A 9,093-nucleotide genomic window follows, 5' to 3' on the forward strand; every position below is an offset into this window, starting at 1 on the left:
TGTAGCCTCGAGTTGGGGGCAGTCAGTTGGCAGCCCTGTTGGAGCCTGCATAGCCGCATTTTCCTTTTAATCACAGCTCACCTCCGGGCAGAGGGAAAATGCGGTTTGGGGTACAGGTCTGACAAACAAGGTGGAGACAGGAGTTGTCACCTTCGCCAGCTGCCTGTCCCTGTCTGCCTGCTGTGTGATTGGACAGAGCCCACCCTAGGATAGCACCCCTCTCGCCAGCCCCATTTCCCAGGAAGGGAAGGGGCTGGGGGTGGCCGGCAATTCGATTTTAATTTCATAGCAGAGCAGTTGATTCATGGCTCTTTGTCGCTGGCGTTGACTCCCGTAATGACTTTCCATCAAAATGAAAAGTGGAGTGACACCACTCATTATTCCTGCTGCTTGTTATCTCAGTTCTGGGGAGGGCCGCCCCCTCCCCGCTGCCTTTCAGCCGGCCCGGACAGTGAGTGATGGCCCCTATTAATCACCGACCCCGCGGACTCGGGCGGACACACGCCGTCCAGAGGAGAGCGCGATAAGGCAGCATGAACTGCTCGGAGCCGCTCCTATCAATTAACGTCAACCCATCGCTCCCCCCAACCTCTGCCTGGTCACCTCCTTTTGGGGGAGTCGGGCTGAAGTTAAGGAGTCCAAGAATTGAAAAAGGAGAATTAGCGGGGTCGGATGCGGAGGCAGTGCTGTCCTTCCCACAGAAGGGCACAAAGGAGCCTGGGTGGCCCGCGCTCTGCGCTCCGCCCCGGGAGGCCCTCGGCCTAGGGGGCTGGCAGCTGCCCTGGGTGCCGTTCCCTCTGATGGCCTGTGCCCTGCAGCCCCCGCCTCCCCCATCCAGCTGCAGGCTCCGTCAGCCGGCTGGCCCACCTGCTCCGGCAGCCGTTAGCTCATGGAGGCTCGCCACCCTGCACTGTGACGCCTCTGGCCCAGTCCCCAGCTGCTCTCCAGGCTCCGCTGCTTACCGGGCTGGAGCTGTAGGGAACACCCTGTGGGTCATGTGACCTCGGCTGGCTCCGAAGCTCCCACTGCTGCCCTGCAGGTGAGCACCTGGCCGCCTTCCCTGCCCCACCTGGGGCCTGCGGGGGACGTGTGCGTGCTGTGGCCGTGGCATTTACACAGAAAGGCTTCTGGGCAGCCAAGCGTTAGGCCCACGTTACTGCTGGTCGGGTGACTTGAAGCCCACCCTGACCCCGGGCTGGGGGAGATGGAAAGACCCCACACAGCGCGCTTGTCCCTACCCGGCCAGCCAGGGCAGCTCTGTGTCGGCTACAGGTTCTGCTTAGCTCCACTCTGGTTGCATTTAGTGCCTGTTGTGTCTCAGAATTGCCCCCAAGGTTGCTGTGAGAGTTGAATGAGTCAGAGGAGCAGAGCTGTTGGCTGGGTGCCTGATACGTGGCTGATGTGCGCTCGTGGTTTGAGTCCTTGCGGCTATGACAAGGACACCCCATCCTGGCCTAACCCGAATTCCCACGGCAGGTGATGGCCAAGGTGACACCCTCGGGGCCAGCATTGTGGCGCAGCCGGTTAAGCTGCTACCTGTGATGCTGCCATCCCATTTCTGATGAAAAAAAAATTATACCCTCAGAATCTTTAGCTTGTTGCAAGAGAGCATTATACTTAAAAAAATTTACTTATTTGAAAGGTAGAGCAACAGAGAGAAAGAGATCTAGAGAGATCTTCCAGGAGCCAGGAACTCTTGGTCTCCCACAAGGGTGCAGGCGCCCAGGCCCTTGGGCCATCCTCTGGCTTTTCCAGGTGCATCAGCAGGGAGCCGGATTGGAAAGGGAGCATGTGGGATGCTGGCGCCGAGGGCCACGGCTTAACCTGCTGCACCACCACAGCGGCCCCTCCCACCGGCAGGCTGACTGCCTCAGGATTTAGGGCCATGCCTGTCACTCAGCACCTGGTCGCCTTCCTGGCATCCTCTCCCCCTGCCCTGGCCCCACGCGCTGGCTTCGTGCGCAGAGCAGCCCTTCTGCCTGCATCAGAGGTTCTCGTGACCGTGCGGAGAGCAGGATCCCTGTGTACTGTAGCCCGCGGCGCCTGATCTGACGTGGACGTGGGCCAAGCGAGCGCTGGGGGTCTCTCCTCTGGGTTCCAGCAGGAATTGCTCTGCCCTCGCGGTGTGGGGAGGGAACCACCTGCTCAGAGAACTGTCGGGATCCGAGGATGGAGGAACCCCCTCCCAGGCCCGCCGGAGTGCCCTGTGGCTGGGGCCATGCAGGGCCCGGCTCGCCTCTGCACCGCCTTGGTAATTCTCTAGTTGTTCCTCAAGGCTTCCCCCAGGAACCTAGGCCTCGCTCCCCCCGACCCCGGCCCGTTACAGACATTTGTTTGGTCTTTTCATTGCCACTTGTTTATTCTGCCTCCCGGCTCCTGTATGTGCACACCCAAGCTCTAATGGCCGTAGTTGACCAACAGGCTACGGGATGTGGTGGCCGTGGTGTGTTCTCGAGATCTGGGCCACGTGGGTCAAATCCTGGCTCTGCTTGCTCCCTGTGTGGTCCTCGTGGAGTCCCGCACCTCTTCGTGCCCCGTTTCCTTCACCTGTAGAATGAGGACAAAGATCCCACAACCTCAGAGCCAGGCCTAGCTGAGAGAGACTCAGCTGTTAGCTGTCATGAAAGGCCAGTAGGCGGAAATGTCCTGGGCTGAGGCTCAAACCCTGTGACCTGGTCCTGACCCAGAAGTCCCAGGACCCCAGCAGGCTCCCAGTCACACCTCTTGTCATTCCCATCCACGCTCCGCCTCTGATTTCCTGTCTCTGTTCCAGCGATAGTCTCCCAGTCTCTCCCTCCCTCCCTCTCTCTCTCTCTCTTAAAAATTTGTTTATTTGAAGAGTGGAAAGAGAGAGACATCTTCCATCTGCTAGTTTACTCCCCTAATGGCTGCACTGGTCTGGAGTGGTCCAGGCCAAAGCCAGGAGCCAGGATCTCCATCCAGGCTTCCCGTGTGGGTGCAGAGGCCCAAGCAACTTGAGCCATCTATTGCTTTCCCAGGCTCGTTAGTAGGGAGCTGGATGGGAAACCGAGCAGCTGGGACTCAAACGGGCGCTCTGATATGGGATGCTGGTGTCACAGGCAACAGCTTAACCCACTGCCCCACAACACACCAGTCCTGCTATCCCCCCCTCTTTTTTTTTTTTTTTAAATATATAACTGTACTGGGGCTGGTGCTGTGGCGCAGTGGGTTAATACCCTGGCAAGAAGCACTGCCATCCCATATGGGTGCCGGTTCTAGTCCCGGCTGCTCCACTTCCAATCCAGCTCTCTGCTATGGCCTGGGAAAGCAGTGGAAGAAGCCCCAAGTCCTTGGGCCCCCACGCTCACATAGGAGGCCCGGTAGAAGCTCCTGGCTCCTGGCTTCGGATTGGTGCAGCTCTGGCTGTTGCGGCCATCTGGGGAGTGAACAAGATGATGGAAGACCTCTCTCTCTGCCTCTACCTCTCTCTGTAACTCCGTCTTTCAAATAAATAAAGTAAATCTTTTAATATATATACATATATATATAACTGTGCTGACAGGTTTTTTTTTTTTTAATTTATTTATTTACTTTAAAGGCAGTTAGAGAGAGGTCTTCCATCTGCTGGTTCACTCTCCAAATGGCTGCAATAGCCGGAGCTGCGCCAATCCAAAGCCAGGAGCCAGGAGCTTCTTCCGGGTCTCCCAGGCGGGTGTAGGGGCCCAAGGACTTGGGCCATCCTCCACTGTTTTCCCATAGCAGGGAGCTGGATCAGGAAAGGAGCAGCCGGGACACAAACCAGCGCCCATATGGGATGCCGGCGCTGCAGGCAGCGGCTTTACCAGCTATGCCACAGCACTGGCCCCAACTGCCTCCCCTCTTAATCCACCTTTACACTCTGCTGCTGGCCCTCATTGTTCCCCTGCTTAGAAACTGTTGCTTCCGGCTGCCTTGCGGCGCCGGCACATCGGGTTCTAGTCCCGGTCAGGGCGCCGGATTCTGTCCCAGTTGCCCCTCTTCCAGGCCAGCTCTCTGCTGTGGCCAGGGAGTGCAGTGGAGGATGGCCCAAGTACTTGGGCCCTGCACCCCATGGGAGACCAGGATAAGTACCTGGCTCCTGCCATCGGATCAGCGCTGTGTGCCAGCCGCAGCACGCCAGCCGCAGCACGCCAGCCGCAGCGCGCCAGCCGCGGCGGCCATTGGAGGGTGAACCAACGGCAAAAGAAGACCTTTCTCTCTGTCTCTCTTCCTCACTGTCCACTCTGCCTGTCAAAAAAAAAAAAAAAAAAAGAGAGAGAGAGAAAAAAAGAAAGAAACTGTTGCTTCCTTAGCTCCCCATTCCTCTGTGTCACAGGTCAGCCCTGGATCGCTGGCCCTCCCCCTGCCTTCCAGCCTGGGCCACCACCTGTGATGTCATCCAAAGCCCCTCCCTCTTTCCTCCCTGGCCTTGCTCCGAACAGGCTTGGCCCCAGCACAGGGCTCCGGTCCCAGTGCAGCATCCTCATTCCAGCAGCCAGCTGTCCTGGGAGCTCTTGCTGATGGCATTATAACACCTTTCCCAAGAGTCCCGCCCAAACCAAGCAGTTTGAGGGCAGGGACTTGTGCCGTTTGTACCCCCTTGGAATCCCAGTCTTAACTTCTCTGGATTTCATCATGTTTAACGATCTCTCTCTAAGATATTCTGATCACATGGATCACAAGTTAGCAAAAAGTAATGTTAGCAGAGATGGATGGTGTGGGTTCTTGTCTTCACGCAAGAAAGAATTCAGATGTGAGACAGAGAACAGTGGTTAAGCAAGGCGGCAAGGTTTAATAGGGAAGGGCATCTGTCAGAACGGATGGGACAGAATCCGAGAGAGAGAGAGCGCCCAGTCGCTCAGACTGGGGCAAGCAAGGTTGCATGGTTAAGTGGACAGAATACACCTGCTGGCCAGGCGGGCGGCTCAGCAGAGCTGGTACTGAGCACACAGTCCGTCCTCAGACCGGGGCTTCTAAGCAGAAGGGGTCCAGTTCTTCCCACCATTTCTCCTTCCCCTCCCCCCGCTCCTCCAGGACAGAGTTTGCTGAGTGTGAATCAGGTCAAGTTCCCCCCAAGGGTCCACTGCTCAGTGCAGTCAGACTGGGCGCCCCTGCACCGGGCAGAGCCTCCCCCAGGGCGCCCGCCGTGGAGGAAGGAGGCGAAGGCTGCACTGCTCAGTGTTTCCAGGCCGGGTACCCACGTGGTGCTGAGAGAGGCTTCTGGGGAGCTTCCCCTGGGGGGAGCAGAGACCACCTGGGAGGTTGCTGGGGTGCGGGCAGGACCTTGGAGTGTAAACACTGGGCTCTTCCCAGGTGAGCTCTGCAGGGCTGTCTCCTCAGGCCCTCGCACACACACAGGCTGATTTCTAACTTCCTGCCTAATAGGAAGAGTCCCACGAACGGCATTAGTCGGCTTTTCCAGTGGCCTGGTCATTAGGGGCAGGCGTTTGGCCCAGCGGTGAAGCCTCCTCTTGGGACACCTGCAACCTTTCCTGGAGCGCCTGGACTCCGGCTTCCTGCTAATGCACACGCAGGGAGACGGCTCAGGTACTTGGGTCCCTTCTACCCATGTGAGAGACCTGGAAGGACTTCGGGCTCCTGGGTTCAGCCTGGCCCAGCCCTAGCTGTTGAGGGCATTTTGGAGAGTGAACCAAAAGATGCAAGATATCTCTGCCTCTCTCTCTCTCTCTCAAATAAAAACATTTTTTAAAAATGCTTAGGAGGCCGGCCCTGTGGCATAGTGGGTAGGGCCGCTGTCTGCAGTGCCGGTATCCCATATGGGCACCGGTTGGAGTCCTGGCTGCTCCACTTCAGATCCAGCTCTCTGCTATGGCCTGGGAAAGCAGTAGAAGATGGCCCAAGTCCTTGGGCCCCTGCACCCACATGGAAGACCTGGAAGAAGCTCCTGGCTCCTGGCTCCTGCCTTTGGATCAGCTTAGCTCCTGCATTGTGGCCAACTGGGGAGTGAACCAGTGGATGGAAGACCTCTCTCTCTCTGCCTCTCCTCTCTCTGTGTAACTCTGATTTTCAAATAAATAAATAAATCCTTAAAAATGAATAAAATAAGCCAGTGCTGCACTCAGTAGGCTAATCCTCCCTCTGCCTGCGGCGCTGGCACACTGGGTTCTAGTCCTGGTTGGGGCACCGGATCCTGTCCCAGTTGCTCCTCTTCCAGTCCAGCTCTCTGCTGTGGCCTGGGAGTGCAGTGGAGGATGGCCCAAGTCCTTGGGCCCTGCACTCCATGGGAGACCAGGAGAAGTACCTGGCTCCTGCCTTCGGATCAGTGCGGTGCGCCGGCCGCAGCGCGCCGGCCGCAGCGGCCATTGGAGGGTGAACCAACGGTAAAGGAAGACCTTTCTGTCTCTCTCTCTCTCTCACTGTCCACTCTGCCTGTCAAAAATAAAATTAAATAAAATTTTTTTAAATGAATAAAATAATTTTTAAAGATGCTGGCATCCCCCCCCCCAAAAAAAAAAGTAGTTTAGAGGGCGGCCAGCACTGTGGCATAGTGGATAAAGCCGTCTGTGATGTCAGCATCTCACATGGGAGCCGGTTCGTGTCCCAGCTGTTCCATTTCTGATCCAGCTCCCTATTAATGGGAAAGCTGCAGAAGATGGCCTGAGTGCTTGGGTCCCTGCAACCAGGTGGGAGACCCGGAAGAGGCTTCTGGCTCCTGACCTCAGATCAGCCCAGCTCTAGCTATTGCGGCTGTAAGGCCACCACAAAACACCAAAGACTGGAGTTAAGAGAAAGGGCTTACTGATGGGGAAATCCAACAGGCTAGAGGGAAAGGATGAAGGAGAGAGAAAGGGGCCCAGAGAGATCAGGAGACTGTGCACCTCTGCTGGAAGCAGGTCTTGTTACAGCTTTGCTGGAGGGGAGGGGGTGGGCAGAGATGTAGAAGCAAGGAATCCCGTTAGGGTAGGGGTGGAGCTGACACCTGCAGTTGGCCATCTGTTTTTCTGGCTGCCAGCAATGGCGGCGGGGACTAGATCCTAGGATGGTGTCGGGGCATAGATCACGCCACACATAAGACTGCGCCATTACTAACAGTGGCCGTTCGGGAGTGAATCAGCAGATGGAAGATCTCTCCCTCTCTCTCGCTGTAACTCTGTGTCTCAAATAAATAAACAAATCTTTAAAAAAAAAAAAAGAAAAAGAAAAGAAAAGCTTAGACAAAGCGGTCTGTCGGTTAGACTACAATCCTTCCGCCAGCTGCCTGGGGAGAGACCCCTCCTGTCTCCGCCTCTTTCCCCCTCTGTGGCTCGTCCTGGAGACGTCATCGAGTCCCAGACCCCAGTTTGCCCCCAAAGCCCGGGCCTCCGCCCCAGGGCTGAATGCTGCCCATGTGCTGGGCTTGGAGCAAACTGCTCCCGCTCCCCGGGAGGTCAGGCTCCAGGAGCTGCCTCCTGGCTGGCAGAGCCAGGACCCAGCAGGGGGGCGTCCAGGCTGCGGCAGTAGTGGGGGAGCACCAGCTGACCCGGATCCGCCTGTGTCCTCCAGATGCCCTTCCGCTCTGGTGAGGGTCAGGGTCTCTCTGAGTAAACTGCCACCCTCCTCTCCTTCCCCGGGCTTCAAAGAAAACCCGTTTGAATATTTAAACTTCTCCTGTGTGTCTAATAAAAAGTTCTGCACTATTAACGCCCTGGCTATCCATTACTGTCGGGAGCTGCCCTCTCTCTCCCAGCCTTCCCCTCCCCCCTCTTGCCCAAATGGCGGGCGGGCGCTGGGCACAGCCATTTGTCACAGCGCGGCCGCCGCCGGCCGCCCCCCAGGGGGAGGTAGGAATGAATAAAGGGGCTATGCAAATTGCTGCTTAATCTGCAGAGAAACACCCAGGCTTTGGGGAGACGCTCATTACTTCTTTTAACTGTGATTAACGGGCAAATTAAACCCGGGCCCTTAACTCTCTCCTGGCAGTGGACTTGAACGCAGGGGCCCTGGACGGTGGTGCTGGGGGAGGCGCCTCCTCTGGACTTGTGTGGGCAGCGCTGGGGGCCCGGAGCCTCAGGGAAGGGTAAGAGGGAGGGGATTGCCCAGCCAGAGATCCTCACTCTAAGGGGAAGGGAGCTAGGACTTGGGGTTTCTTTCGGTCAGTCAAGAAAGAATGAGGTTGGTGGTCCCAGGATTTGCTGCCTCGTTTCTTCACCCACCCCCCCCAAACAGAGAGAGAGAGAGAGTCCCTTACACCTCACCTTTCAGAATATGCCAAAGGTGTGGCCAGAGTGGCTTCAGCCAGGAGCTGGATAGCTGGTCGGACCAGCCCCAAACCTGGTGCTGAGAAGGCCCATAAGGATGATCACCTCCAGAAAAGAGTAAACTGCCCAGGGAGCAGCACAGGGAGCCAGGCCAGGAGGCCGGGGCAGCGGCGAGTGCTGGCGTGGGGACAGGCACGGGACTGGCCACGGGTTCCGTGGGTTGTGGGCATTCTCGGCAGAACACAGATGTTAAAAGCAATCAAAGAGCCCAAACATCCTTCTCTTTCTCTTCCTCTCCCGGCGGCTTTGGGGTTTTGGTTTTGTTTCCATGGAAATATCTACATAATCACACGCGTCCTTTTCACCCTTTCTCAGGATACAATTTAGTGACACCTTGTGCCCGCATCACCAGCAGCCAGGGTGTGTTTGAAAGATTCTGGGCCGTCCTGGGAGATCTAGAATGATCTGGTACAAGCAGCAATGACTTAGGCAGGGCTCTAACGACAGATGACTTCTGGTGGAATCCAGAAAAGCCTGGAGCCCTGGCCGGCTGCTAAGATCCTGGCGGCAGCTTTGCAGCGTTGGGTGGAAATCCTGTCGGGACTCCCTGTTGAACACAGGTTTCCCCTAAGCCTGAGTGATTAGGAGGTGAACGATGACGTGCGAGGGTGACAGGCTGTCTGTCAGCCTGACGCGGCCGAGGAGAGACACGGCCTCGTATTTTATTTTGTCGCCGTGCCGATCAGTAGGTCTGTCATGGAAACCAGGCCTGACAGCTCCCTCTGCAACTCTGCTCTCTTTCCTCAACTCCCGAAACCCAGCTCCACCATCTATTAAAACATCCTGGGCTGTCAGGGATATTAAAAGGCTCTGTCACTCCTTCTTAAAACAGTCATAAATACAATCTGGACACTTG

The 9,093-nt window shown here is 56.8% G+C and overlaps 1 long non-coding RNA gene across 1 annotated transcript; it reads right to left on the bottom strand.

Annotated features, from left to right (window-relative positions):
* Window positions 1-2,340: 2,340 nt before the first annotated feature.
* Window positions 2,341-8,338, bottom strand: LOC149121149 (uncharacterized). The gene is made up of 2 exons (XR_016224174.1): window positions 8,175-8,338; window positions 2,341-2,547 (listed from the first exon to the last, which is right to left on the bottom strand). It is a non-coding gene; the product is annotated as an uncharacterized LOC149121149 (long non-coding RNA).
* Between the last annotated feature and the right edge of the window lie 755 nt (window positions 8,339-9,093).

The sequence above is a fragment of the Oryctolagus cuniculus genome, chromosome 17, assembly GCF_051225735.1.
Source record: "Oryctolagus cuniculus isolate XC-2025 breed Fujian yellow rabbit chromosome 17, ASM5122573v1, whole genome shotgun sequence".
Lineage (NCBI taxonomy): Eukaryota > Metazoa > Chordata > Mammalia > Lagomorpha > Leporidae > Oryctolagus > Oryctolagus cuniculus.